A 27,820-nucleotide genomic window follows, 5' to 3' on the forward strand; every position below is an offset into this window, starting at 1 on the left:
CTCAGTGATAAGAGAAGCACTGCATTTCAGAAAAGGGTACCATTGTACCTACAGAGGATGTCACCAGGCGGATGTCCCCTGAGGCCAGTCTTTCAACCAGAGTCAGGGATACCAGGGTTATGTTACCCTTTTATATTGGGTGTCCCTCTGAAGAGTTCCTGCCTGTGATGATTGACTTTAACTGAGGCATGCCTCCAGAAATTATAATTTCAACAGGAAATAGAAGGTGGAGAGGCACGTGTGGGCTCCAGCAGACACAATCGGATGCATCCAGGGTATGGGAGGGGTACTGAGTCAGAACCACGGTCTCCCCTCAGAATAGCTTTAAGGCATCAGGAAAGAAAGAATTTGGGAGACTGGGCCAAGAGTCAGGACTATCGTGTGTGAAGGAACGTGTGTTTTCAGATGCCACTGAGGTAATGTGAATGCAGAGGACAGGATTTTATAATACTAGAAAGATTTGCTCTATTTTCATTAGATGTTAGAATGGAATCATTGTCCTGCTGGAAAATGTTCTCTTATTTTTAAAGGTGCACAGTACATTATCTTGGGAAGGAATGCTACGGTCTGTATTTATTTGAATTGCCTATGATTGTATACCGATAATACACCATTATCTACATGTTTATATATTAATATTCCATTTCTAAAGTAGGGAGAGGGCTCCCTGGGTGGCTCAGCGATTTGGTGCCTGCCTTTGGCCCAGGGCATGATCCTGGAGTCTGGGAATCGAGTCTCATATTGGGCTCCCTGCCTGGAGCCTGCGTCTCCCTCTGCCTATGTTTCTGCCCCCTCCCCCCCATGTCTCTCATGAATAAATAAATAAAATCTTTTTAAAAAATAAAATAAAACAAAGTAGGGGAGATACTCCTTCCAGAAGGCATTTCCCATTGTCTGAAGATACTGGGGGTATTTTTGGGGGGGTGGAAGAGGGTCCTACAAGCTTCTAACAAGCTGGTGAAGGCCAGCAAGGAGGTTGAATGCTCCATAATTACAGGGTAACCCCACACAGAGTTTTATAGGGCCTCAATGATAAGAGTTTTTTTTCTTTTATCTATCTGTCTATCCATCTACTTATCCACCTACTTACCTACCCATCCATACATCCACCCACCCACACACTCATTCATCATATCTCTTTATCTCTGTCTATATCTATCTATCTATCTACTTACCTACCCACCCATCTATCCAACCATCCATCAGCTCTCCATCTACCTATCCATCTATCCACCTATCCATCAAATCTATCATCTATCTATCTATCTATCATCCATCCATCTATCCATCCATCATACGTATCTATCCATCTAGCTATCCATTATCTATCAATCAATCAGCCTACCCACCTACATACACACATGTATATCTGTGCCTTTGTAGAAACTCTGGTGGAATGTTAACTTTTTCCGAAAACAAAATGATAGGTATTGAAAGTATAATTTTTTTCTATGTTCATCTAATTATGAAACTTTAATACAACAAATAAATAATGCAATACCTGGTCCCAGAAAAAGAAACACTTACTTAAAAATGCATTCCATTATGAGAAAGCATAAATGTAAATTGCAGCAGGAACAAGTGTCATTTATCTCAGGGAAAAAAAAAAAAAGATTATTTTGGGTAGCTGACTACTGATCACAGTAAGAATTCCAGGAGGTCCAAACTAAAAGCAAAGCATCATCATTTAATAAACTAGAAATAAAAATAACCAACATCTTTGTTTTCATAAGCCAGAATACAGAAAGAAGGTCACCTAAGAACTCGATAGATATTTCAATCAAATTGTACCAGAAATAGGACACAGTAAAGTTATTGCGCTTCGTTTAGGAGAGAAATTTGGTAGCATTTTGATGGGTAAGAAATGAGGGCTATTGATTGAGCTTGATAAAAGCAATCTCTGCTTCTTTTCATAGCAAAGGGTCAAGAGAAGCACCCGGGTCCAATGCAAGATAACCTAACAGAGCTTTAGGCACAGAAGCATATAGAAACCTTATGGAAAAGACTCATCTTGGAAAAGGAAATAGATCTTAACTTATTTAGAGCCCTAACTTAAAGCAAGACCACTCTCTACTACTATAGGAAGAAAAGATTCTACAATCAGAACAGTTCTGTGAGTTATGCTGCACACGAGAAAATAGGATGGACTTAAAAGTGTCCTATAAAAATTAAATGAAACCTAAGCATGAAACTGGAGACACTCTTAACTGACACACGATTAAATTTTTGATAAGTTCTACGTATTTGAATTCTCCAGTGCCCTCGGGGTAAACTGTGATTGGGTGACTATGTTTCCTCTATTAGTGAACTAATGTGTATATTCATTGATTTATGCCCTTTGGGGGCTATAAATAGAGCCTTTTTTGGGGGAAATAAATAGGCAGAAGTGAAAGTCATAGATTTTAAATCTACAGTTCAATCAGGATTATCAAATGTGTGAATACATCATACAGACATCGTCCATACAAGTATATATCTTCCATAACAAGGGGAAGTTTATTTACTCCCACCACTCCACAAAAACCACATTCTGGTCAACTCCCGCTATCCCTAAGAAGTGAGCACATTCCTAAAATTCAATGTCCTGGAGTAGTTTTGCCTCATCTTGGAACTTGGATGAATGAAATCATGCATTGCACATTCCTTTTTGTCTACCTTCCTTGATTTCACATACGTTTTTTAATTGACCCACTTTGTTGTGTTTGTCTGCCATTTTCTTTTTCATATTGGCTATTGGAACCTCATGTTGGCCTCCTCTCATATTAAAAATACCACAATTTGGTTGTCCATTCTCCTACAGAAGGACCTCTGGCTCCTTCTTGTGTGGTGCCACTAAGAATAAAGATGCTACCAATACTAATAGAGGAGTCTATTGAAGGTATACACTTCCATTTTTCTTGGGTTCAATGTCTACAAGTAGAATGATGTGGTCACAGGGTTATGTGGGGATAATTTGGTAGGAAATACAAAACTGTCTGCTCCTCTTGACCGTTCTTCAATGTTTTTTTTTTTTCCTTTCACATTTTTATCTGTTATGGCAGGCATAGCTGCTCAAGTCCTTTGAAAAATAATTTGTATTTGTTAAAATATTTAAATTATAAATATAAGCATACATGCATTCCATACCAATATATTAGTACAAATAATTTATGCTCTATATGTGTGATAAATAATTTACGTAAGCACATCATGAGTTTAAATGGATATTTATGTAGCTCCATATAACTTATTAATCTGTTCCTAAATTAGACTTGATAAAATTTATTTCATGTGGGCAGCCCGGTGGCTCTGTGGTTTAGCGCCGCCTTCAGCCCAGTGTGTGACCCTGGAGACCCGGGATTGAGTCTCGTGTCATGTTCCCTGCATGGAGCCTGCTTCTCCCTCTGCCTGTGTCTCTGCCTCTCTCTCTATCTGTTTCTCTCATGCATAAATAAATAATTTTTAAAAATTTTTATTTCGTGGATGGATGTGCTATGGATATCTTTTTCTGGTCTACACGAGATAAATAAAACACAGCATCTGATAGGTTATGGGATGTGGCTAATGACATATTACATCACATTGCCTATACATATTAGAAAACAAGAAACATGATATACAAGGATCAAATTTTCCAACCTAAAAAACTAGATAAAGAGGAGCCAAGAGGTGGATCCCTGGGTGGCTCAGCGGTTTGACGCCTGCCTTTGGCCCAGGCCATGATCCTGGAGTCCCGGGATCGAGTCCCACGTCAGGCTCCTGGCATGCAGCCTGCTTCTCCCTCTGCCTGTGTCTCTGCCTCTCTGTGTGTGTGTGTGTGTGTGTGTCTAAAATAAATAAATAAATCTTAAAAAAAAAAAAAAAGAGGAGCCAAGAGAGAAGGACAAAAAATGAAATACTTATGTAATAAAATGAGTGCAAGCTAAATCAAAATAAGTAGAAGGGGATAGAAGAGTGGCAGTCCACTAAACACAAGATAATAGAGATATTCTATAAAACCCAAACTTTTTGATTCAGAAGATCTGAGCGTTAGCATCTGTGAATTATCGCCTGCCAAGGTCCCCACAGTGAGGATGAAGCACATTTCCATTACCCGGGACTGTGGCCTCATATTATTGGGAGTTCATTTCCCTTCATCCTTAACCTCAACTCATCAGTATTGGTCTATGCAGTCTGCTCTGGCTAGAACCTCTCAACAATAGAAGCAAACGATATGTGCTCATTTGCGCCAGGCTTATCACTCAACCCTGCATTGCTCCCATTCCTCCATGGCGATGTCAGCACCAGAAGGCTCTTAGGCTTTACCTTGTTCTCTTTAATTAGTTTTATTTTCCCCGGCTTTATTGATATATACCTGACAAATTAAAAGAGCACATACCTCATCCGTACGTCATGATTTGATATGCATATATATTGTGGAATGATTACCATAATACGAAGCTCATTAACATGTGCAGCACCACACGTGGGTAACATTTGTTGTGTGGGAATGGGAACCCCTGAGGTCTACTATCTTGACAATTTTCAAGCACAAAATGCAGTGTTGCTAACTATACAGTCACCATGCTGTGCACTAGATCGCAGAACTTACTCATCAGTCCTTGGAAGTTTGTACCTTCTGATAGCTCTACCCTAATACCTCCCCATCTCTCCTACCCGCCCCCCCTCAGCCCCCGGCAACTGGCAATCAACCTTCTCCTTTTATGACTTCCACTGTCTCAGATTCCACACATCAGTGAGATCATGCAGTATTTCAGAGCCAGCCATCCACGTTGCCACAAATGGCAGAGTCTCTCTTTTGAGTGGCTGAATAATAATCCCTCCCTGGTGTTTGTATGTGTATACATAGTCAAATGGTTTTTTTAGTCTTTCTTTTTATTTTTTTCTTTTTTTTTTAAAGATTTTATTTATTTATTCATGAGAGACATAGAAAAAGAGGCCAGAGACCCAGGCAGAGGGAGAACCAGGCTCCATGCAGGGAGCCCCAATGTGGGACTCAATCCCGGGTCTCCAGGATCAAGCCCTGGGCTGAAGGCGGCGCTAAACTGCTGAGCCACCCAGCCTGCCCTTTTATTCTTTTTAAAATTTTTAATCAAGTATGATTAGCATGCAGGGCTGTATTAGCGTCAGGTGTGTACTATGCAATGATTCAGCCAATTGTAGACCTTACTCGGTGCGTGTCGCAATTAAGTGTACTCTTAGATAATCTCATGTTCTTTATCTACTCATTCATCAACGGACATGGGACTGTTTCCAAGCCTCAGTGACCATGTGTGAGGCTGGACTTAACATTTCCTGTGGATATAAACCTAGAAAGGCGGTTGCAGGATCCATTACTGGATAGACTACATTTTTGCCTTTGCATTCACTTGCAGACGGATATTGAGATTGTTCCTGTATCTCTCTGTTATCACTGTAGGCACCACAAACATTCATGCACACGTTGTTGGGGAAAAAATGCTTTGATTTCTGAGTAAATACCTAGTGGTAAAATGTCTGTGTTGTGTATAAAGTTTATATTTCCCTTTATAACACTAAGTCAACGCTTTTTCTGAAGCAACATAATCATTTACATTCCCACCAGCAACGTGTGAGAGCTTTGCGCCAATACGGGATTTTCTAACTGTGATTTCACCCCTTTTATTCAGCATGCACTAATCTTTGGATTTAGTTTGCATTTACTAATAAATGATGTCAAATTAATGCACTTGACATTTATACATGTTTTGAATTGAATTTATCATTTTTGCATTTTTAATTGAATTTATCATATATGTATTTTTTTTTAAGATTTTATTTATTTATTCATGAGAGGCAGAGAGAGAGAGGGGCAGACACATAGGCAGAGGGAGAAGCAGGCTCCACGTCACGGAGCCTGACGTGGGACTCAATCCTGGAATTCCAGGATCACGACCTGAGCCAAAGGCAGACACGCTCAACCACTTCACCCAGCCAGGTGTTCCCATTTATGTATTTTTAATTGAATTTTTTGTTGAAGTGTTTCTGCTTAGCCGATTAAATTTTTTTGGGAAAAAAAAAGGTATTTCTCTTACCAAGTTTTTAAAATACCAATTCTGTAATATAATCTCTTTGTTAGCTACACATGTTGCAAATATTTTCTCTCAATCTCATAGTCATATTTTACCTCAAAGATCAAAATATTAGGGCACCTGGGTGGCACAGTGGTTGAGCATCTGTCTTTGGCTCAGGTCATAATCCCGGGGTCCTGGGATCGAGTCCCAATGAGGCTCCCTGCAAGGAGCCTGCTTCTCCCTCTGCCTGTGTCTCTGAGTCTCTCTCTCTCTGTCTCTAATAAATAAATAAATAAAATCTTAAAAAAAAAGAAGAAGAAAAGCACATCAAAGGCACAGTGATTATGCTTATCCAATAGTTTTTTAAATATTTTGCACAAGATTACAAGAAAAAAAATTTTTCCCTTAAATGTCTGATAGAAAGCATCAGAAAAGCTACATGGGCTTAGAGTTTTCATTATGGATTTTTTTAAAAAGATCTTATTTATTTATTTTGAGATTGGGGGTAGTGGCAGGAGAGGGACAAGCAGACTCTGTGCTGAGTGTGGAGCCTGCCATGGGGATCGATCTCATGACCCTGAGATCATGACCTGAGCCAAAATGAAAAGCCAGACACCCACCGGAGTAAGCCACCCAGGTGCCCCAAAAGCTTATTAAAATTAAAATTCAACTATTAACATGTATTTACAGCTTTGGGGGTTTCTTGTTCTCCTATGTCAGGTTAAATAATTGGTTGGTCTTTCAAGAATTTGCCCATTTCAAGCAGGTGGTCTACTTCATTGACATGGGTTGTTATTCATGTTTCAATATTATTTTTCCCGTGTCTGTATGGTTGGAAGGGTGTCTCTGGATTTATTACTGATATTGGTAATTTTTAAAACCTCCTTTGTTATGCTGTCTCATTACTGACCAAGCTTAACTGGTTTTATCAAGAATTCACATTTCAAAAATATGATTCACGAGAAGCTGTAACAAATATAGTCACTTGTATCTTACCCTGGTTATGCAAACTTCTTATAAACTATCTTACGGGGATCCCTGGGTAGCTCAGTATTTTAGTGCCTGCCTTCGGCCCAGGGCAGGATCCTGGTGTCCCGGGATCGAGTCACACATCAGGCTCCCTGCATGGAGCCTGCTTCTCCCTCCTCCTGTGTCTCTGCCTCTCTCTCTCTCTCTCTCTCTCTCTCTGTGTGTCTCTTATGAATAAATAAATTAAAAATCTTTTAAAAAATAAATAAATAAATAAATAAACTATCTTACTATATCATTACCAGGACTTTGAAATTGATACAACTCTTCCGTTAACTAAACCACAGATTTTATTCAGGTTTCATCACATTTTACATGTACCGTGTGTATGTGTGTGTAAAAGAACCTACTTTGGATTTTGCTAATGATTCAGCTTCCAACTTCAATGATATAATATTAATTTTGTCATTCTTCAACATATTTTCCATTATACTCACTTTTTTCTTTTCCCTTTTCTTTCCTTTTTTTTTTTTTTTGCTAGCTAGGTGAAAACTTAGCTGACTTTATATATTTTTAGATTTCTGTATAAATATTTATAAATACAAAATTTCCACCAGGCTCTGCTTTGTGTGTCAGCCACAGATTTTGATACATTTTTGTTTCATTGTCAGTACAAAATATTTCAAAAATGTCCTGAGAGACATTTATTTTGACTAATGTTGATTCAGAAGTGTGGATGTTGTTTAATTTCTAAATATTTGTAGATTGCCTACATGCGCGGCATTCATCAACTTCTAATTTAATCCCACTGTGATCAGTAATTAAGTGGAACACAAGAAAATATTTGATTAAGACAAAGAGGAGTGGAAGGAAAAAAATGCTGTTTGAACTTGATGAAAGATCCTAAGAAAAATGCTCAAAATACCATATATTCCAACTTTTGAAAAATGTCCAGCTACGTTTCTGGTGCTTTCTGATACAGAATATGGAGAATTTGGGGCTTGACCATAGTATGAGCAAATTATTTTGCTGTTGGTTGGGTGACAATCCTCAGAAAGCGCCTAGGGAGTGCTTCTTATTATCAAGCTGCTGCGAGTTTCTCAGGGCCACACAGAAAAAAAGGACATTTCTTTCCTCCAGGGTCTCTCCTATCTCACAGACTCTCCAGAACTCGCGGGAGGACATAAAAGGCACATTGATTCCACACATCATAGTTTGCTTGGAGCAGTATTTTACATTGTATAGAAAACTGAAAGGACCAGCCAGATGATGATAAAATTTTACAAAGAAAGGGTAAAATCCTGCATTGCATTTTCCAAAGGCAGGATTGGCAACTCCTTCTGAATCCAATGAGCAGAGGCATGATGTCATGAGCCAGGTGTTCAGCAGCTCACAATTCTGGGTAGCTCACATCTGGGCAGTGCAAGTCGTTCTGATGGTCACAGTGGGAGGCGCATTGGAAAGGATTCCATATCTTGGGCCTCAGAAAAGGCATGCGCAGGATGAGAGCTGCTTTTCGGCAGCAGATGCTGGAGAAACGGACATCTGGGAGAGGGTTGTGTGTGCCCTCCCTGGGAAGAACAGGCACGAGTGAGTAGAAACTGCCCGGAGACGGACAAGGCTTTACGTAAGGCCAGATGGGATGGTGATGAAAATTGTTCTTGGCTTAGAGAGAACGGTCTCCTGAGCCCCTCGGCTCCCGGGAAGACATTTCCAAAGGGAGGCTATTTGCCAACAGTGACAGAGGGAAGGCACCAACATTGAGTGCCCGTCAGGATGGATGAGTAAACATGTCAGTGAGTAGGATGCCGGTTCTTATAGCCATTTTGCGATCGACAGATCTTGTGTGAAATGGACAGGGCATTGGGGAGAACACACATGAGCCCAAGGAACCCAAGCGCCAGGCTGGAGAGGAGCCTGGTGTTCCTGGCCCACCATTCTTGGGCAGATTGGAGGATCTGTAACACCAGAATCTCACGGGGTCAAGAACTGGTATGAGTATCACCCCCGGTATCACAAAAATCACCACCAGGTAGGACTAAGTAAAGGCAGACAACACCCCCAGGACGCGGGCCTCAGCCTCAGGTATCAACACTCCCAGAGGCCAGGGGGGTGGAAATGCAGGCATTCAGGTATCCCAGGACATTTCCTTCTTTGTCCCTGCGTGCAAGGGACACGTGTGCTTTATTTCACTATTCTTTAACTTTTTTCACATGCCTGGAGACCAGAGTCCTCACTATAACCAAGTCACGCGATATATTAGGAAAAACAGACCTGTGCCGCCCGTAGTTCTTGCAGCCAACATAGACGGTGCCCGTGATAGCATGCCCACCCCAGCTCCGTAGCAGGTGAATATCCAGGGGGTGTTATTTTTCAGCCCCAATGCATTTGTAGACGAGGTTGGACAGTCATGCTAAAGATGGCTATTTTGGGGCATCTGGGTGGCTCAGTCGAATGAGCCTCTGCCTTCAACTCCAGTCATGATCTTAAGGTCAGGTCATGATGTCACAGTCCTGGGATCAAGTCCCATATGGGGCTCCTTGCATCTCCCTCTTCCAGTCCCCCTGCTTGTGCTCTCTTTGTCAAATAAGGAAATAAAATCTTTTTTTTTTTTTTTTTTTTTTTTTTAGGAAATAAAATCTTAAAAAAAAACCCTCAAGGTGGCAATTTCAGCTCGTGTAGACTGTGCGTATTCTCGAAAGCTTGTTCTAATGCACCCATGTTATCTCTAGGGTTAGAAACTCTTTGAAAGGCATATTATTGACTAAAAAGGGAAAGCGACATTGAGGATGTCAGGTTGATTCTCGAGTTAAATAGAAGCACCGAAGCAAGGAGCAGAGAAGCCTGGGTGCACATCAGAATGCACACAGGTGATGGAGGCTCTTCTTCTACGCAGATGATTTGGGGCAAAGGTGGCATTTTCAACTTTGCTTTCCTGTAATGCACTAGGCTGTTTTATAACAAAGTAGGTCTTCATATAAAATTATGCTGACAGACCCCGAGTTATTAATGCAGGTGTGAATAAATTAGGTGTGTGCCAGGGAAAAGAACCATCAACAAACCGTCGTGTGTTTTCATTAATGGTTGCAAATTTATCTTTCTATTTGCCTTTCCTTCCCCTCCCCTCCCCTCCATTCCCTTCCATATAGTCCCTTTCCTTCCCTCCCTCCTTCCTTCCTTCTTTCCTTCCTTCCTTCCTTCTTCCCTATGTTCCTCCTTCCTCTGTCTTCTTTCTTTCCTCCCTTCCTTTCTTCTTAAAGCAATGATTCTATAATGAGGAAACCCATTGGGCGGTATTTTCTTATAATTATTAGCTTGTGGGATGTGACGTCATTTCATGGAGTATTGGTCTCTCCTCTCTAAATCTCTGTGACTTTAGAAGATGTGCCTTAGGGCAGCCCGGGTGGGTCAGCAGTTTAGCGCTGCCTTTGGCCCAGGGCCTGATCCTGGAGACCCAGGATCGAATCCCACATCGGACTCCCTGCATGGAGCCTGCTTCTCCCTCTGCCTGTGTCTCTGTGTCTCTCTCTCTCTCTGTGTCTCTCATGAATAAATAAATAAAATCTTAAAAAAAGAAGAAGATGTGCCTTACGTGCATGTCTTCAATTTCGTCAACCAGAATGCAGAGAGCCAGTATGAGCATTTAATGACATAATAGACAAAAGCACTCAGCAGGGCACCCAGCACGTGGTACGTAGTCAAACATGCAGTTTTTTTTTAAAGTGAGTATGAATCAAAGAAAGCAACTTCTTCGAGGACTGTGTAGAACCACCTGCTCTGTTGCATCTCGAAGAGGATGTCTTCGGGAAACAGAACCGGGCAATGTGACTTGAAATGACAGGTCAGAGATGCGTGTGCTCACGGGACTGCATGAGCCAAGACAGGTTGCGAGCGGGGTAAAAACTCAAAGCAGATCACATCACTCTCAACTCCTTCTACTGCTTTTGTTTCTTCCTTCATCCCCGTCCCCCCTCCCCTGGCCCTCCCGCCATGAATCCAAGAGAGAATGAAGGGAAAAGATCAATGACAGGGCTCAGAAAACAGCCACTCTCATGCTACCTCTGACAGATTTTTATTCTAATACGAGGTCGACAGACTATCCTGCTAACAAGCCAACTGGAGCCCACTGCTGGTTTTTGTAGGAGTTAAAGGCTAAGTCTGCTTGTACGTTTCTAAATGGTTGGAAACAAATCACTCAAGAGAAAAACATTATTTCGCCACATGCACAAATTATATGCAATTCAAATTTCAGTACCCGGGCAAAATTACGGAAAGCCACACATATTTATCGCCCTGTGTTGTATGGCTCCGTTCCGCTACCAGTTACAGTGGAGTAATTGTGACAAGGTATGCAAAGCCTGAAGTATTTACTACCGTCCCTTTCTAGAAAGACTTTTGGAATGTGTTTGCTGATCCTTGTTCTAAACGAATGTTTAAAAAAATAAATAAAATAAAATAAAATAATAAATAAAATAAATAAAATAAAATAAAAAAGTAAAATAAAATTAAATAAATAAAATAAAATAAAATAAATATAAAATAAAATAAAATAAAATAATAAACAAATGTTTTCCGGGGAAATCATCACATGAATGTGATATCACATGGGATTATTTGGTTCTACAGGGTCATGAATGAGTTCGACAGGGTTCTACTCTATTTTCAATGATTTATGGTTTTATACAATATGGACAAAAGGGGAATCCAATCAATATCCATCATCTAATAAAATATTCATGATGCTCAACAAATGCCTTCTAATTTTTTTCATGTATAGTTCTTTTTCTTTCCCCAAACCGCAAAATCTCGAGAAATTAGGAAACCAGTAACACTTGGCACAATTATTTCTGTCGGGTCCAGAGGTGTTCAGGAAAAGGGCATTCCCAAATTCCACAAGAAAGCATATTATTATTTTATTTTCTCCCCCGTCAAATGGGTTGGGTTTCTTTCATTCTTCTAAAACTTAACAAAAACATAAAAATAAAACTTAACAAATGGGACCACAGTGTTCCTTTTCAGAAGCTGGCTGTCAGTCACGTGCTGTGACTCAGCACAGAGTTAGTAAGGGGATGGTGGTGCCGCCCTCGGGCAGCAGAGGTCAACAGCAGAAGGGTGGTACCAGAAAGGATCAGGTGTCCGCTCTCATCCCGGAGCAGACAGCTAATGATTTGACCACAGACTTTAGAAAGATCTGCCTACAAAGCGAAACAAAGGGATGGTATTTTCTAAAAAGCTATTATTAAGTCACAGCCTATAACTGATGTGTTGTTCTTCACCAGGATGACATTTTTGCCATCTGTCCACTGAAGCAAGAAATGCTTTGCACTGAAGTTGCCGTAGGGTTTTTATTTTCCTTAAACTACAGGTCAAGCTTGCCGGTTACCAAGCGTGCCGTGATATGTGAAAACAAACGCATAAGGATGGATGTGAATTTCTATATTCCATGGAGCCTGAATTTTGGCACTGTGCTATTAAATTTTCTTTAATGGAGCCAAAGAGGTAAAAAGAAAGTTGAGACTAAGGGGGAAAAAAATCTAGGAAGAGCCAAGCTACACTGATGGCCGTAAATTTGCTATCATATCAGGTACTTCCTTTTACACAAATAAGCAACATAGCTTTCCACAATAGGTAAGGGCTTTGTGGATTAAGTTAAGCAAAGTTAGCTGAAGTGACCAACCCTGGAACTTTATGGTCTCTGTAAAGAAATTACCGAATATAGAAAGAAAATTTAAAAAGCAAATAGCTCCATCTATGATGCTGACAAAACACATTGCTCTAAGTGAGGGCTCAAGCCAAAGTAGTAAATGAGGAATTAGGCTTATTTACGGACCCCGAGGACTGTTTTCTCAACATAGGGAGGAGTACGGTACGGTGATGATCAAGTCCCCCCAAAATGGTAGAGCAACTGGAAACAGATCTCTTGAAAAGCTTTACAGAAGGGAGAGCAATGAAAAGACTATTTAAAAGGGTGTGGAAAAAAACAAAAAAAATAAAAAATAAAATAAAAAAATAAAAGGGTGTGGAGAGGACGGTACTCAAGGGTCTGCTCTCTGGATTTGCACTAGCAAAATGGTTAAGTTTTAACCAACCTGGGGGTGTGTAGGAATAGGGGACAGAAGGTGTTCATCAGGGACCTCTGGGTGGCTCAGCAGTTGAGCGTCTGCCTTCAGCTCAGGCTGTGATCCCAGGATCTGGGATCGAGTTCCACATTGGGCTCCTTATAGGGAGCCTGCTTATCCCTCTGCCTGTGTCTCTGTGCCTCTCATAAATAAATAAAACTTAAAAAAAAAAAAAAAAGGTGTTCACCAGAGCCTGTGGAGCTTTGTACTACTGCACGTAAGCAGAACCATGGAGAAACCAGCAAGCAATCGTAACTGAGGGCACCAGTCCTACCACATTAAAACGTATTAACCAATCTTCTCTCGGTAAAATAGCACCATATTGTTGCACAGACAAGTTTCAACAGAAGACAAAGTCCAAAAGTTGACCCAGCCACACAGGAAAATGAAGTCAATAAAATAATGATACCACCAACCCCAGTCCCGTTGGGACTTTTGGGGAAACTACATAGATTCCCTACTTCACTCCACACAGAAAATAGACTCCAAATGGATTGCAGTTCTAAATGGGAAAAAAAAATAGAAAATATACAATTTTAGAAAAAGAGATGAAAAGACTTCCAAAGAATCTGGATATAAAGAATGCTTTGAAACTGATTCAAAGTCCAAATGCAATTAGATAGATGACAGATGGATAATAGGGAAGTAGATATAGATAGATAGAGATATATGGATAGATAAGAGATAATTTTTTAAAAACTCTTTAAATAAATAAATCAATCAATAAATAAATAAATAAAATAAGTAGGTCTCATGTTAAGTGTTCTTATGACATCAAAGTAGAAATAAGTGCGAAGGCAATAACTACAAAGTAAGTTGAAAGAAATAAAATAAAATGTAAGGGTCGTCACATTGAATGTAAATCGATGACATTGCCTGTTAAAATGGAAAGTACAACTTTGGGGATCCCTGGGTGGCGCAGCGGTTTGGCGCCTGCCTTTGGCCCAGGGCGCGATCCTGGAGACCTGGGATCGAATCCCAGGTCGGGCTCCCGGTGCATGGAGCCTGCTTCTCCCTCTGCCTGTGTCTCTGCCTCTCTCTCTCTCTCTGTGTGACTATCATAAATAAATAAAATAATTAAAAAAAAAAGAAAGTACAACTTTGTACTTTTACAATCCAAATTGTAAAAGAGAAACATATAGAAATATAAAGTAGGGTTGAATATTAAGTGATGGGCAAAGAGGTACCAGCCGAAGGCAAATAAAAAATGCAATTAAAAATGCAAAATAAAAAAAATGCAATTGAGGTCATCTGAATATCATATATCTGAGTTTTTGGTGATGGGCAAAGAGGTACCAGCCGAAGGCAAATAAAAAAATGCAATTGAGGTCATCTGAATATCATATATCTGAGTTTTTGGTTAAGCATGGTAACCAGAATGAAGACAACTTTTAATGAGTGAACATGGCATTTCTGATGCTCTGTCATAAATCTGTATATATTAGCAACATAATGGTAATTAGAATATGATAAAAATGAAATCAAAAGCACACAATACACCTTATTCAGGCTGAGCAGATTCAGTATAAAATAGAAATAAAGGAAAGATGAGTCATAAAATGAACCCCTTGCTTTTGAGTCTATATCCACACCCATGCAGAAGGATGTCTTAGTCCTCAATAAGAGAATCCAGTGTTGAATATATCAATAAACTTTTTTTGATTTACGTCATAAACTTGCATAAAAATCAATGCTTAGATAATTTGCAGGGCAAATCGGTCTCCATAAGCCGATAAAAGTAAAACGGCATCCAAATACAACTTAATTAAGAAAAATTTTAGTGAAAAACACACTTCCAAATAACACCATCCTAGAAGCAATCACCAGGGAACTCTGAATCTGCCCGAGTTCTCTCAATCTGCTAGAGACACGTTGATAGGATGGTAGCTGTCAGTCCAGGGCCCAACATTTCCTCAAAAAACAGCACAGAACAAGAACCGATACACCCACACAACACCAGCCTCAACATGACTCTACAGCAAGCCATGCCTACTCTTCGAGTTAATTAGTATGTATTAAAAGAAGAAACAAAAAAAAAAAAAATAAAATAAAATAAAAGAAGAAACAAAAATTCCCCCCCCCCCCCCCCCCGCCCAATTCCCTGCTCTCACAGGGCTGGACAAGAAAGATGCACAGGCTACCAGGACTATAGGGAAGAGAGAAGGGACCAGAGAGAAGAGCTTGCATCTTTTACACCGGGAACACTTTTGGAGTCATTATTTAAAACATTAACTACGATAAAAAAAGAGATGATGTAGCAAAGCAGAAAGAGGACAGTAGAGTACAAGCAATGGAACTCAACTCTTTGAGTGTTGGACACATCTTTCTGGCACTTGGACTCCTAATTTCTGAAAATAATACATAGGTTGACTCTCTGCTGAGTGTGGAGCTCAACCAGGGGCTCAATGCCAAGACCCATGAGCTCATGACGTGAGCTGAAATCAAGAGTCAGACACTTAAGTGCCTGAGGCAGCCAGGAGCCCCTCGACTTGACCATTTTAATGCAATTCCATGGATTGTCTTCAACGGGGTCATATGATATATATATATGTGCATGCCTGAATTTTTTTCTTTAAAGTCTCAACGTTACGTATGGCTCAGAATAAGCCAAGAAGTACTGTGCTAGGGATGCGCCCAGACCCTTTCAGTGCTTAACATCACTGGATTTCAGCAGAAAATAATGGAGGCTCTTGTAGAATCTGAGAATCTTGTAGAATCTGAGACGCTGTGATGAGAACTGTTCTCTAGAGACAGTTTTTGGGTTTGAAAATAACCAATTCAACTCATTAAATGATTTTCACCCGGGGAAGTTTTCCTTTCTTTTTTTTTTTCTGTCTTTGATAAATACTGCAGAGGCATTTCATCATTCTACAAAAAGGGAAAGCGTATACATGCAGATAACTGCCTTGGACTTACACAAATTCTCTTCCCTAATTCATGTGTGGCTTGCTTGTAATATGTCTTCCCTGCTGACCAAAATGAAATGTGCTGGTCCTAAGGTATAAAGGCTCACACATCTCAAGTCAATAAGCTAACACGCTGGCTTTGAACAACCTAAAAAGAATAGCATCATTTCTGCTTGTTAATTGTACATTTTTTCATATAACACTGGAGTTCTCACAGCATATTTGCCTCTTTATTATATTTTCTTAATATTTTCACTCCAAAAGCAAAAGAGAACTGAAATATAACCACGGAAAAGCTATCCAGCTGCATAATGACATGGTAGCTCAAAGCTATAACCAACAAATATGATTCTAAAAAGCTATTTTGTCAGCATAATATAACCCAATAACAATGCACCATGCTTTTAGTTTGGGGGATGCTTATGCACACTTCCATGGTGATTGCTCAATTTTGCAGGCAGCATCCCGGCAGTTAAAATCAAACCCACTGTTCCGGCTAACAAGGGACTGGAGACAGTGTGTTCCAAAACAATCTCTGAAATGTGGCAATATTACCCATTTTTGGTCCAATATGTTTAATTATAGGATCATCTTTGAGTGCTTTCAGATCCTCAGTAAATTAGCTGTTCAAAGAACGGGTCAATTTATAGCATTTATCAATTGTTCATTACTAAATCTGTGAGTTGAAGGTGAAATTGGATGGTTAAATACTTCACGTCCACTTACTGCCCCTTATTGGTTCACTATACCTATACCGGTATTCAAAAGATTAGAACTTATGTCAATTATGCAAAATATCTGGGGGCTTGTTCCTTGTAATCAAATGCAAAGATGCTGTTCCTAAGGTAAAACAACTTGGAATTTGTGACGGGAGGCATACCTAAGGTATGGCATAAATTATTATGGTACAATTTATTCCTAAATATAGGAATTTGTGACAGGAGACATACGTAGGTATGGCATAAATTATTAGGGTACAATTTATTCTTATATTTTAATAAAGTCAAGTTAATCTTTATAGTATATATTTTGCTCTATCAGAATGAGTACTAAAATCCATATAAAAGATTGTTTTCCTTTCATAAAGGAAATATTGCTGATAAATGCAACTCATAAATTGCTCATCCAGTTCACTTATAAGTAGCCACTGACTGTAGTGCTACTAGTATTATTCCAATTTTTAGATGAGGAAACTTGAGTCTCAGAACTTCCTATTTTCAGCTGGTTAGTAAATTATGGTACTAGCCACATTTTCATCTAGCCAGTAAATAAGTATCTCAAGTCAGGAACTCTCACCAAGAACCCTGTGCTTTTAATCAACTGGGTTTAATTATATATGCAATTATATATTTTCCAACTTCTTCCCCAAATATAATCATTCGAACATAAAACAATATACACAAGGTAGAGGAGGATGTAATACACCTGTGAGAAAGACAGAAAGGAAATGAAATTATAAATAGAGTATCCAGGGAGGTCAAATGCTGGAAGAAAACAGAGTTTGGGGGATCCCCAGGTGGCTCAGAGGTTCAGTGCCTGCCTCGGGCTCAGGGCGTGACCCTGGACAACCTGGGATTGAGTCCCATGTCGGGCTCCCTGCATGGAGTCTGCTTCTCCCTCTGCCTGTGTCTCTGCCTCTCTCTGTGTGTCTCCCATGAATAAAAAATATTAAAAAAAAAAAAAAAAAGAAAACAGAGTTTGGGGTCATAAAGGAAAAAATGCAAATGAAGAATAGGTGATCCTTCCCGGTAGGTCTGCAAGGATCAGCTTTATTTAGATAGATGGAAACAGTGAAATCTTTTCTTGATGAGAAAAAAAAAAAAAATCCGTAAAGAAATCGAGGAAGTTTTGTTAAGATCTGGGAAGATCTGGGCTATCCAATATGGTAGCCATTACCACATACGGATATTTAAACTCCCGTTAATTAAACAATTAAGAATTGCGTGAGTTACACATGCCATGTTTCAAGACCCAGTAGCCACATGTGGCTAGTAGATACAATATTGGACAGGACAAGGTTATAATATCTCCTTCACCCCTAAAAGTTCTATCGTACCACGCCGGTCTCAGAAAAACAGAGTAGAGTCGGGTCAACATGTCTCCATCAGCAGTTCACTTTCAGATAAATACCTTCATGCAAAGACCGGGGAAGGTCTGAACGGATAATCTTAAACTTACTTAAAAATACAACTATTCATATATACATATTTTTTAAAAACACATTTCATCTATATTTTTTTAAAGGACATTCATTATGGATGAACTGCTTTAAAATCATATCTTAGATTTTTGTCTGATGTCAAACAATCATTCATAAATCATACGAGGATACTAATTGAGGCATAGGAAAAAAAGTGCTTTGCAAAAAAAAAAAATAGGTACAATGGCATTAAACTTAAAATTAGTGGTTTCTGGTGGATGCTTTCCATTTCTAGGTATTTTACTTTATTTTATTTTAGTTTTTAAAAGTAGGCTTCATGGAATCCAACATGGGGCTTGAACCCATGACCCTGAGATCGTGACCTGAGATGACATCAAGAGTTGAGTCACCCAGGCATCCCCAACTCTAAATATTTTAAAGAGATCCAAAGAGTGTGCCAACAGAGGCAGCTGACCACTCTGTCCTTTTGCCAGTTTCTCAGGTCCTTTTCCCGCTCCTATGGTCTGCAATACCTGGAACCGGAAGCCACGTGCAATTGTTTTTCTCGACTCCTTCGAAACGGCTCTTGAGTTTTGAGTTCATATGCTGTTCAGATTACAAACACACAAGTATTTCTCAACTGCTACCAACTGTGCATTAAAGAACAACTTCCAGGGCACCTGGGTGGCTCAATGGTGGAGCATCTGCCTTTCGGCTCTGGTCATGATCCAAGGGTCCCAGGATCAAGTCTCACATCAGTCTCCTCATAGGGAGCCTGCTTCTCCCTCTGTCTCTTCTCTCTCTGTGTCTCTCATGAATAAATAAATAAAATCTTTAAAAAAAAAAAAAAAAAAAAAGAACAACTTCCAATTTTACCCAATAGAATTTTCTTCTCAAGATATCCCAGTAGCTTTAAAATATCATGAGGGATAAACAATTTTAAAATGTTGATGGGGTGCATAAAAAAAAGGAAATATGGCATCCCCTTCTGATTGTTGAAATGCTACTCTAGGCCCCAAAGGGAGCTGCTATGTCATAAAACAGAAATGAGCTGGCTTCTGGGTCCCTTGTGCACGTTTCCGCGGGACCAGACACGTGGGCTACCTGCACATCCAGTCTCCTGGTATCAAGGGTGACCATGTGCCTGCCCCCAGCCAGTGTGAGATGTTGTATTTGTCTCTTCCTGTTCTTTATTCTTGATCTTACAAAAGCTTTCTGCCTTCGACCTCATTTTGCAGCTCACCAATGGGCAGTCGCTTGGCAAAGTGTTCAATTTCATCTGCATCACCTGAATGGTCTCCTTTTGTCATTTTTTTAACATTATTCTCTCCACTCTTGTTCTTTTCAGTGTTCTAATTTTTAAAAAGGGCATCTTCAACATTAGGGTTCCTTTAAAAAGAATCCCTTCTTAAAAAAAAAAAAAAAAGGAGAGAGAGAGAATGCAAAGACCTCAGTGGATTTTGGAAGCGAAAATGAAATAAAAGGAATAACGTAATAACATCGAGAATATGATGAATTGAAAATGAATAAAGCAAATTATGCTAATGGTAATTGCAGACTATTCAAAGACGTACAAATCAGAATCTTAAGACGTGTTTTTGCTTCCCTAAGAGGAACTTTGTGCAAATAAGTCCTATGTGACAGTAGCCAAGGGGTTGTTGATGAAACATGTCACTTCTCACTGAAAACAGTACTGGGAAGTCCAACAGATCTTTAGAGAAATGTTTAGCCTCTCTCTCCCAAGGAGATCATGCACTCTTGTCTGTGAGTAAATACACACAGCTCATGGATGTCAGGGTTGACTGTATTTGACAGAAATTTAACATATTCCTTAGAGAAAATGAAATTTCTAATCAGTTCCAAGGGAGAAATCTCGCGTCCTGCACCAATGTTTGCAAGTGGAATCTAAACACATCCTTCCTTCGTAGCAGTGAGATTAAATATCTGAATTTTGAAATCAACAGTGAAGCAACTATGCATATTTTTGTGTTGGAAACAATTCCCAGAATAGATGATGCTTCACCCTGGGCCATGAAACAGTGGAGGAACCACCGGTGTTGACATTTAGCACCAGAATCCATCCCATTTTTGTCATGAAACAAATCTCTGCGGGAAAGCAATCGTGTTCCTGAAGGTGAAGATCCAATGGATTTTCTCTACACTCGGACTCTGTGACACTCGCCATAAATCTCTGAACATTTTTGGTGTAGCTGGGGGTTTTGTTTTTGGGATTTTTGCCATGTTCTTCGGACTTTCTAGTATGAACCACAGAGCTGCTTTGCTTCACGTAGTTGAGGGAGTACCGGCTTCTGAGGTTTACGAAACAGACTTGCAATCACCAGAATTAGATTTGACAAGGCGGTATGTGTTACGTTTGTCCTCTTCCTTGGAAGGGAGTCACTCCATGCATCCCTTCCCTAAGGACTGAGGAATTAAATTCCACCTCCTTGAGGGTAGAGTACCTCCATGAACTGTATGGAATTGTCTATCTTTGTTCACCTTTATCCATTTTAAACTTGGAAATACCCACTGGTGTATTTTATCCAGTACATGCCATTCGCTATCTGATCTCTACGGAGAGAATCAGACATTTAAAATCAAAGTTCCAATTTCAGTTATTTAACTCTGAAATATTAGCTGTGTGTTTCTATCTTTGGCCTGATTCTATTCACATGGTTCATTTTCCTTTGATAGACGACAGATAGATCTGAATTTTCATGCTAGACTGTCTCTGTAGATTCTACAAAACACGCTAGTGATATTTCCTGCCACTTCCTGAGTTCCCATTTTCATGCTTGATCTACTTGATTTTAGTGATAAATCACATTTGGCTATAAAATTTGGTTAACATCATTTAAATCTTGTTTTTATATTCATGACATTGCCTGCATCCATGTAGCCCACCCATTGTGAGTAGAGAAATATGTCACAGTATTTCCACATAGAGTTTTATATGTATATGATTTAGTCCCCTGTCATGTACAGTTATTATAATCCACACTCCACTGGTGGGGCTACAGAGGGTCACAGATTTCTGACTGCCCCCTAACAAAGATGCAAAACAAAAGAAATGGTAAACAGCCTGCCCACATTTATCTTCTTTGGTGTTGGAAGCACACTTTACCTTTGAGGATGCCACTATTCTAGGTGGAGAAATAATTAAAATAGGGATAAGACTCAAAGCCCAAGTCTAAGATACGAGGAGGAGTTTGAGACACGGGGAAAGTGATTACAATGAAGTGATATCCTCCTCAGGAGAGGCATTTTTATACACTATATGAGTAATGTTGTCATCCTTCTATGGATGGAAGTTGAGGGTTCTGGTAAGCAAGGAAGAGAAAAAAGGCGGGGAGGAGGAAGCCCGGGAACAGGTCAGCATCCAGAGGAGATGCATCCCTGGTAGACTTCATACTCAAAATCTGAGTGATAGACATAGAAACCAGCAATGTTCAGGGCGGCCTTTCCCTATTTATATTCCCAGGGCTCGCTTTCTGTTCTTAAACTTTGTATGTTCTTCTGTTTTGGTAAATTAAGGGAAGGTCTGGTGTCCAATTCTGTGACAATTAAATTTTCTGAGGGCTGTACCAGAACTGAGGAATGGTAACAAGACACCAAATATGACTTGAAGCATTAGACCAAGGAGCACTTGCCCAATGAAGGAGTGACCAGAGAGACTGAGAACATGCAAAATACTTCAGAAATTCAGAAGATTCCCCAAGGACACTGAATATCAGGAAACCATGGTGGATTGGAAGGTGAAGCATGACATTTATTTAGATAATAAGTAAGCTTGAGAAGTAAAATTATTGTATCTCGTGATCTCATCTCCTTCCCAAGCTGTCTTCTGTGTAACAAATTCTTTATTATCTCCCTACCCTCACAATGCTACTATTTATGGTGGGCATCATGTTAAGTAATGCCAGATCATGAAAAATTCACAATAAACTCTAACTTTCAAATTGCACATGAAGCAGGCCTAATCTCTGAAGTCAGAAACATTATTCACTAACCATCAAAAAGAATCCTACTAATCAGGTAAATCTAGAGTTGTGACAATCTTACACTTATCCAGCTAATCACACTATCCCTATCCTTTATCCAATTAATAACATTGTTATACAGAAAAAGGAAATTGCGTTTTTCTGATCAAAAATGAGGAATCTCCTTTATCCTAGAAAATATTGTTGTTTCCCAGAAAAATGTTAATAATTGAAGCTGGGCATTTTTGAAATAGTTTAGTGACTGTAATTTTTATAATAAATTTTACTTTCCTTGGGCAGCCCTGGTGGCTCAGCGGTTTAGCGCCGACTTCAGCCAAGGGCGTGATCCTGGGGCCCAGGGATCGAGTCCCACGTCAGGCTCCCTGCATGGAGGAGCCTGCTTCTCCCTCTGCCTGTGTCTCTGCCTCTCTCTTCTCTCTCTCTCTCTCTCTCTGTGTCCCTCTCATGAGTAAATAAATAAAATCTTTAAAAAAAATTAAAAAAAATAAATTTTACTTTCCTGTTATTGATAACACAAGTATAATATGTTAAACAGCTCATTAGCCTAAATGCCAAGCAATTTAGCAAATATTTACTTTGTGCACTGAATGTGCCAAACACTGAAAAATCAGCAGCATTCTATCACATTTTATTCTAAGATTATTTCAAATTTCATCTGGATTTTCATGATCTAAGAAAATAAATGAACATATTTTGCCTAACAGTCATTATTAAGCCAATCCTTAAAAATTGACTTTAAAGCACCATTTTGGGGCAGCCCCGGTGGCGCAGCGGTTTGGCACCGCCTGCAGCCTGGGGTGTGATTCTGGAGACCCGGGATCGAGTCCCACGTTGGGCTCCCTGCATGGAGCCTGCTTCTCCCTCTGTCTGTGTCTCTGCCTCTCTCTCCCTGTGTCTATGAATAAATAAAATCTTAAAAAAAAATAATAAACACCATTTTGAAGGAACTGAAACTCATGGAAAGTTTAACTGGCTGTTTCTAAAAAATAAACTGGTCTTGGGAAAATATCCCTCTCACTTAGGTGGGGTAGAGTATAGAGCAGGTTGTGATCACTTAAAACATCCTCTTGTACAAACAGCATGCCAGCTTACAGAATGGAATAGAATCACTTCTCTGGGTCAAAAAGCCAACAGAATTAGGTCACTTTGCTAAAGGTCTTCTACAATCCACTGATTGTTCTGGAAGTTCATGACTGCAGAAAAGAAGGTATTTGATGCATGGTGTTCCTTTCTGCTTTAGGCATGTGAATGTGTGTGAGTGTGTTGGAAACAGAGAGCAAGAGACAGAGACAGACATAAATTTTTATTTACAAAACAGTCACCTAGGGACATCTGCGTGGCTCAGCGGCTGAGTGTTTGCCTTTGCACCCAGGGCGTGATCCTGGGATCCTGGAATCCTGGGATCAAGTCCCACATTGGGCTCCCTGCATGGAGCCTACTTCTCCCTCTGCCTGTGTCTCTGCCTCATTGTCTCTCTCTCTCTCTCTCATGAATAAATAAATAAAATCTTTAAAAAAAATAAAAGAGTCACATTTATTCACATGGAAAGGGTTTCTGGACATTCAGAGACATTCAAATTAAAGCTTAACTCTAAAAGTGTGGTTTATTCATGAAGGTTCAACTGCAGTTCATCTGGCAAAAAAGAGAAAAGTAAAGTATAATTTTTAGGTAACATTCATTAACCAAATATTATACTATAAAAATATAGTATAGGGAGGATGCACGGTGTCTCAATGGTTGAGCGTCTCCCTTTGGCTCAGGTCCTGGGGTTCCAGGATGGAGTCCCGCATCAGGCTCCCTGCATGGAGCCTGCTTCTTCCCCTACCTGTCTCTTCCTCTCTCTCTGTCTCTCTGTGTCTCTCATGAATAAATAAAATCTTTAAAAAATATATATATTTTATATAATATATAATATTTTGTATATTATAATATAGAGAAACATAAGATATAGAAAATAAGACTAAAACTGATGGTTTAGTCAAATGAAGATAAACATGAGCTATGAACTTGATTAAGAAAATCAAGAAAGAAAACTAATGCATTTTAAAGAAAGACATATATCTGTAGAATAGGTTATAGTAGAAATATCTATATAAATATATAGATATAGATAAATATAAATGGTGGAAAGAACAATTATAAAATTACACATATATGCAAAATATGCCAGTAAACAAATATGTGGCATTTGGTAAAGAAATGCAATGAAAAAAATACCAATTAAAGATTTAAAAAGTGAAATAAGGAAGTAACCAAGTAAGATAGTGTACACATAAAGATGGCATAAAATATAAACAAAAAAGGGCAGTAGGATCAGCCCCAGTGTGGCAGGGCCGTCCCCTGAAGGCCAGCACAAACCCCTGCCCACGTTACATCTCCTGCCCAGAGTTCCACAGAGCCACCTCAGTTCTGGTGGAGGTGGTGACAGTTCTCATTTCACAAAGCAGACCAGAGTACACTCAGTTAAAACTCCCCATGTTCAGGCCAAGGACCAAATGCTGCCCACAGCAAGCAAGGAGAACCTCTGTAGAGAACTGGTTTGAAGGACAGAGAAGCCACAACACAACATCAGAGACCATGCAGTACACACCACAGACACTCCCTGAAGCATCAGTCCCTGGACACTATAAGACCTCCTCTTCATAAAGCCATTAATCTCAGAAGCAGAAAACATAACAGGCTTTTCTAACATGCAGAAGACAGAGACATGGATAAAACGTCAAGACAGAAGAATTCATCCCAAAGAAAGAATCAGGGATCCCTGGGTGGCGCAGTGGTTTGGAGCCTGCCTTTGGCCCAGGGCGCGATCCCAGAGACCCGGGATCGAATCCCACATCAGGCTCCTGGTGCATGGAGCCTGCTTCTCCCTCTGCCTGTGTCTCTGCCTCTCTCTCTCTCTCTCTCTCTGTAACTATCATAAATAAAAAAAAAGAAAAAGAAAAAGAAAAAAAAGAAACCAAAAAAAGAATCCGGAAAGGTCATGGCCAGAGACCTAATTGAAATAGTTGTAAGTAATATGCCTGATGGAGAATTTAAAGCAACAGTGGTAAGGATACTCACTGGGCTTGAGAAAGGAATTAGAAGACATCACAGAGACTTGTACCACAGAGAGAAAAGACTTAAAAAAGAATCAACCAAGAGATGAAGAGTGCACAGAATGGGATTACAAACACAGTTGATGCAATGAACAGCAGAGGCTGGGAGAAGCAGAGGAACAGTTGATGACCTAGAAGACAAAGTAATAGAAAGCAATGAACCTCAACATAGGAGACAAAGTATTCTGCAAAATGAGAATAGACTTAGGGAACTCAGACACTCCATCAAATATAATAACATTTGTATGAAAGAAGTCCCAGAAAAAGACAGAGAAAGAGAGGCAGAAATTTTTATTTGAAGAAATAATAGCTGAAAACATCCCTAATCTGAGAAAGGAAACAGATATCCAGATCCAGGAAGCACAGAGAACTTCTATTAAAATTAAAATCACCCGGGATCCCTGGGTGGCGCAGCAGTTTGGCGCCTGCCTTTGGCCCAGGGCGCGATCCTGGAGACCCGGGATCGAATCCCAAATCGGGCTCCCGGTGCATGGAGCCTGCTTCTCCCTCTGCCTGTGTCTCTCTCTGCCTCTCTCTCTCTCTCTCTCTCTGTGACTATCATAAATAAATAAAAATTAAAAAACAATAAATAAATAAATAAATAAATAAATAAATACAGAAAGAATAAAAAGAAAGAGTTCCAAATATATCACTAAAGGAAATCATCAAAACATGAAAGAAAGACAGGAAAGAATCAGAGAAAATCTCCAGAAACTACCACAAAACAAGAAATAAAATGACAATAAACACATATCTACCAATAATTACTTTGAATATAAATGGACTAAATGCTCCAATTGACGCTAAAGTGGATGCAAGAAACATGACTTATCTAAACGCTGCTTACCCGAGATTCATTTTAGACCTAAAGACACATGCAGATTGGAAGTGAAGAGATGGGAAAACATTCATCTTGCAAATGGATGTCGAAAAACAGCTGAAGTAGCCATACTTATATCAGAAAAACTGGACTTATTTATTTATTTATTTATTTATTTATTTATTTATTTTTAAGATTTATTTATTCATGAGAGAAGAGAGAGAGAGAGGCAGGGACACAGGCAGAGGGAGAAGCAGGCTCCATGCATCAGGCTAAACCACTGAGCCACCCAGGCTGCCCAAAACCAGACTTTAAAACAAAGACTGTAACAAGAGACAAAGAAGGGCACCATATCATAATAAAGGGGACAATTATTGGACAGCCCGGGTGGCTGAGTGGTTTAGCACCACCTTCAGTCCAGGGTGTGATCCTGGAGACCCGGGATCAAGTCCCACATCAGGCTCCCTGCATGGAGCCTTCTTCTCCCTCTACCTGGGTCTCTGCCTCTCTCTCTCTTTCTCTCTCTTTCTCTCTCTGTGTGTGTCTGTCATGAATAAATACATAAAATCTTTTCTTAAAAAATAAAGGGGACAATCTAACAAGAAGACATAACGATTACAAATATTTAAAAATGCAACATGGGAGCACCCAAATATATAAAACTATTACTTACAAATCTAAAGAAACACGTTGATTGTAACACAATAATAGCAGGGGACTTTAACACCACACTTATATCAATGGACAGATCATCTAAGCAAAAATTAACAAGGAAATAATGGCTTTGAATGAAACACTGGATCAGATGGACTTCACAGATATATGCAGAACATTCCATCCTAAAACAGAAGAACACATTTGTTTCAAATACACATGGAACATTCTCCAAAATAGATTACATATTAGAACACAAAACAGGCTTCAACAAATACTAAAAGATCAAAGTCCTACCATGCACCTATTCTGACCATAGTGCTATGAATCTAGAAGTCGATCACAAGACAAAAATCTGGAAAGTCCACAAATACTTGATGGTTAAACAACATGCTACAAAGGGTGAATGGGTCAACCAAGAAATCAGAGAATTTTTTTAAATATACGGAAATAAATGAAAATGAAAACACAATGGTTGGGCAGCCCAGGTGGCTCAGCGGTTTAGCGCCGCCTTCAGCCTAGGGCCGGATCCTGGAGACCTGGGATCGAGTCTCACGTCAGGCTCCCTGTGTGAAGTCTGCTGCTGCCTCCGCCTGTGTCTTTGCCTCTCTCTGTCTCTCTGTCTCTCTCATGAATAAATAAATAAAATCTTAAAAAAAAAAAAAAAAGGAAAACACAATGATCTAAAACCTTTGGGATGAAGCAAAGTGGTCCCAGGTGAGAAGTATATACTATCAGGCCTACTTCAAGAAACAAGACAAATCTCTGGGAAACCCAGTTGGCTCAGTCATTTAAGCATCTGTCTTCAGCTCAGGTCATGATCTCAGGGTCCTGGGATCAAGTCCTGCATCAGGTTCCCTGCTCAGCAGGGGAGTCTGCTTCTCCCTCTCCTTCGGCCCCACCCCCCCTGCTTGTGCTCTCTCTCTCTCAAATAAAGTCTTTAAAAAAAAAATGTAAGAAAGACAAATCTCAAATAAACCACCATAACTTTACACCTACATTTAGGAGCTGGAAAAAAGAACACTAACAAAGCCTAAAGCCAGCAAAAGGGTGTAAATAATAAAGATTACAGCAGAAATAAATGATATAGAAACTAAAACAAAAC

The 27,820-nt window shown here is 39.7% G+C and overlaps 1 long non-coding RNA gene across 1 annotated transcript in view; it reads right to left on the reverse strand.

Annotated features, from left to right (window-relative positions):
• LOC111094843 overlaps positions 1-27,820 on the reverse strand; it is a 155,374-nt gene that overhangs the window by 101,639 nt on the left and 25,915 nt on the right. The gene's annotated exons all lie outside the window — the stretch shown is intronic.

Source organism: Canis lupus, chromosome X (genome assembly GCF_011100685.1).
Source record: "Canis lupus familiaris isolate Mischka breed German Shepherd chromosome X, alternate assembly UU_Cfam_GSD_1.0, whole genome shotgun sequence".
Taxonomy (NCBI): domain Eukaryota; kingdom Metazoa; phylum Chordata; class Mammalia; order Carnivora; family Canidae; genus Canis; species Canis lupus.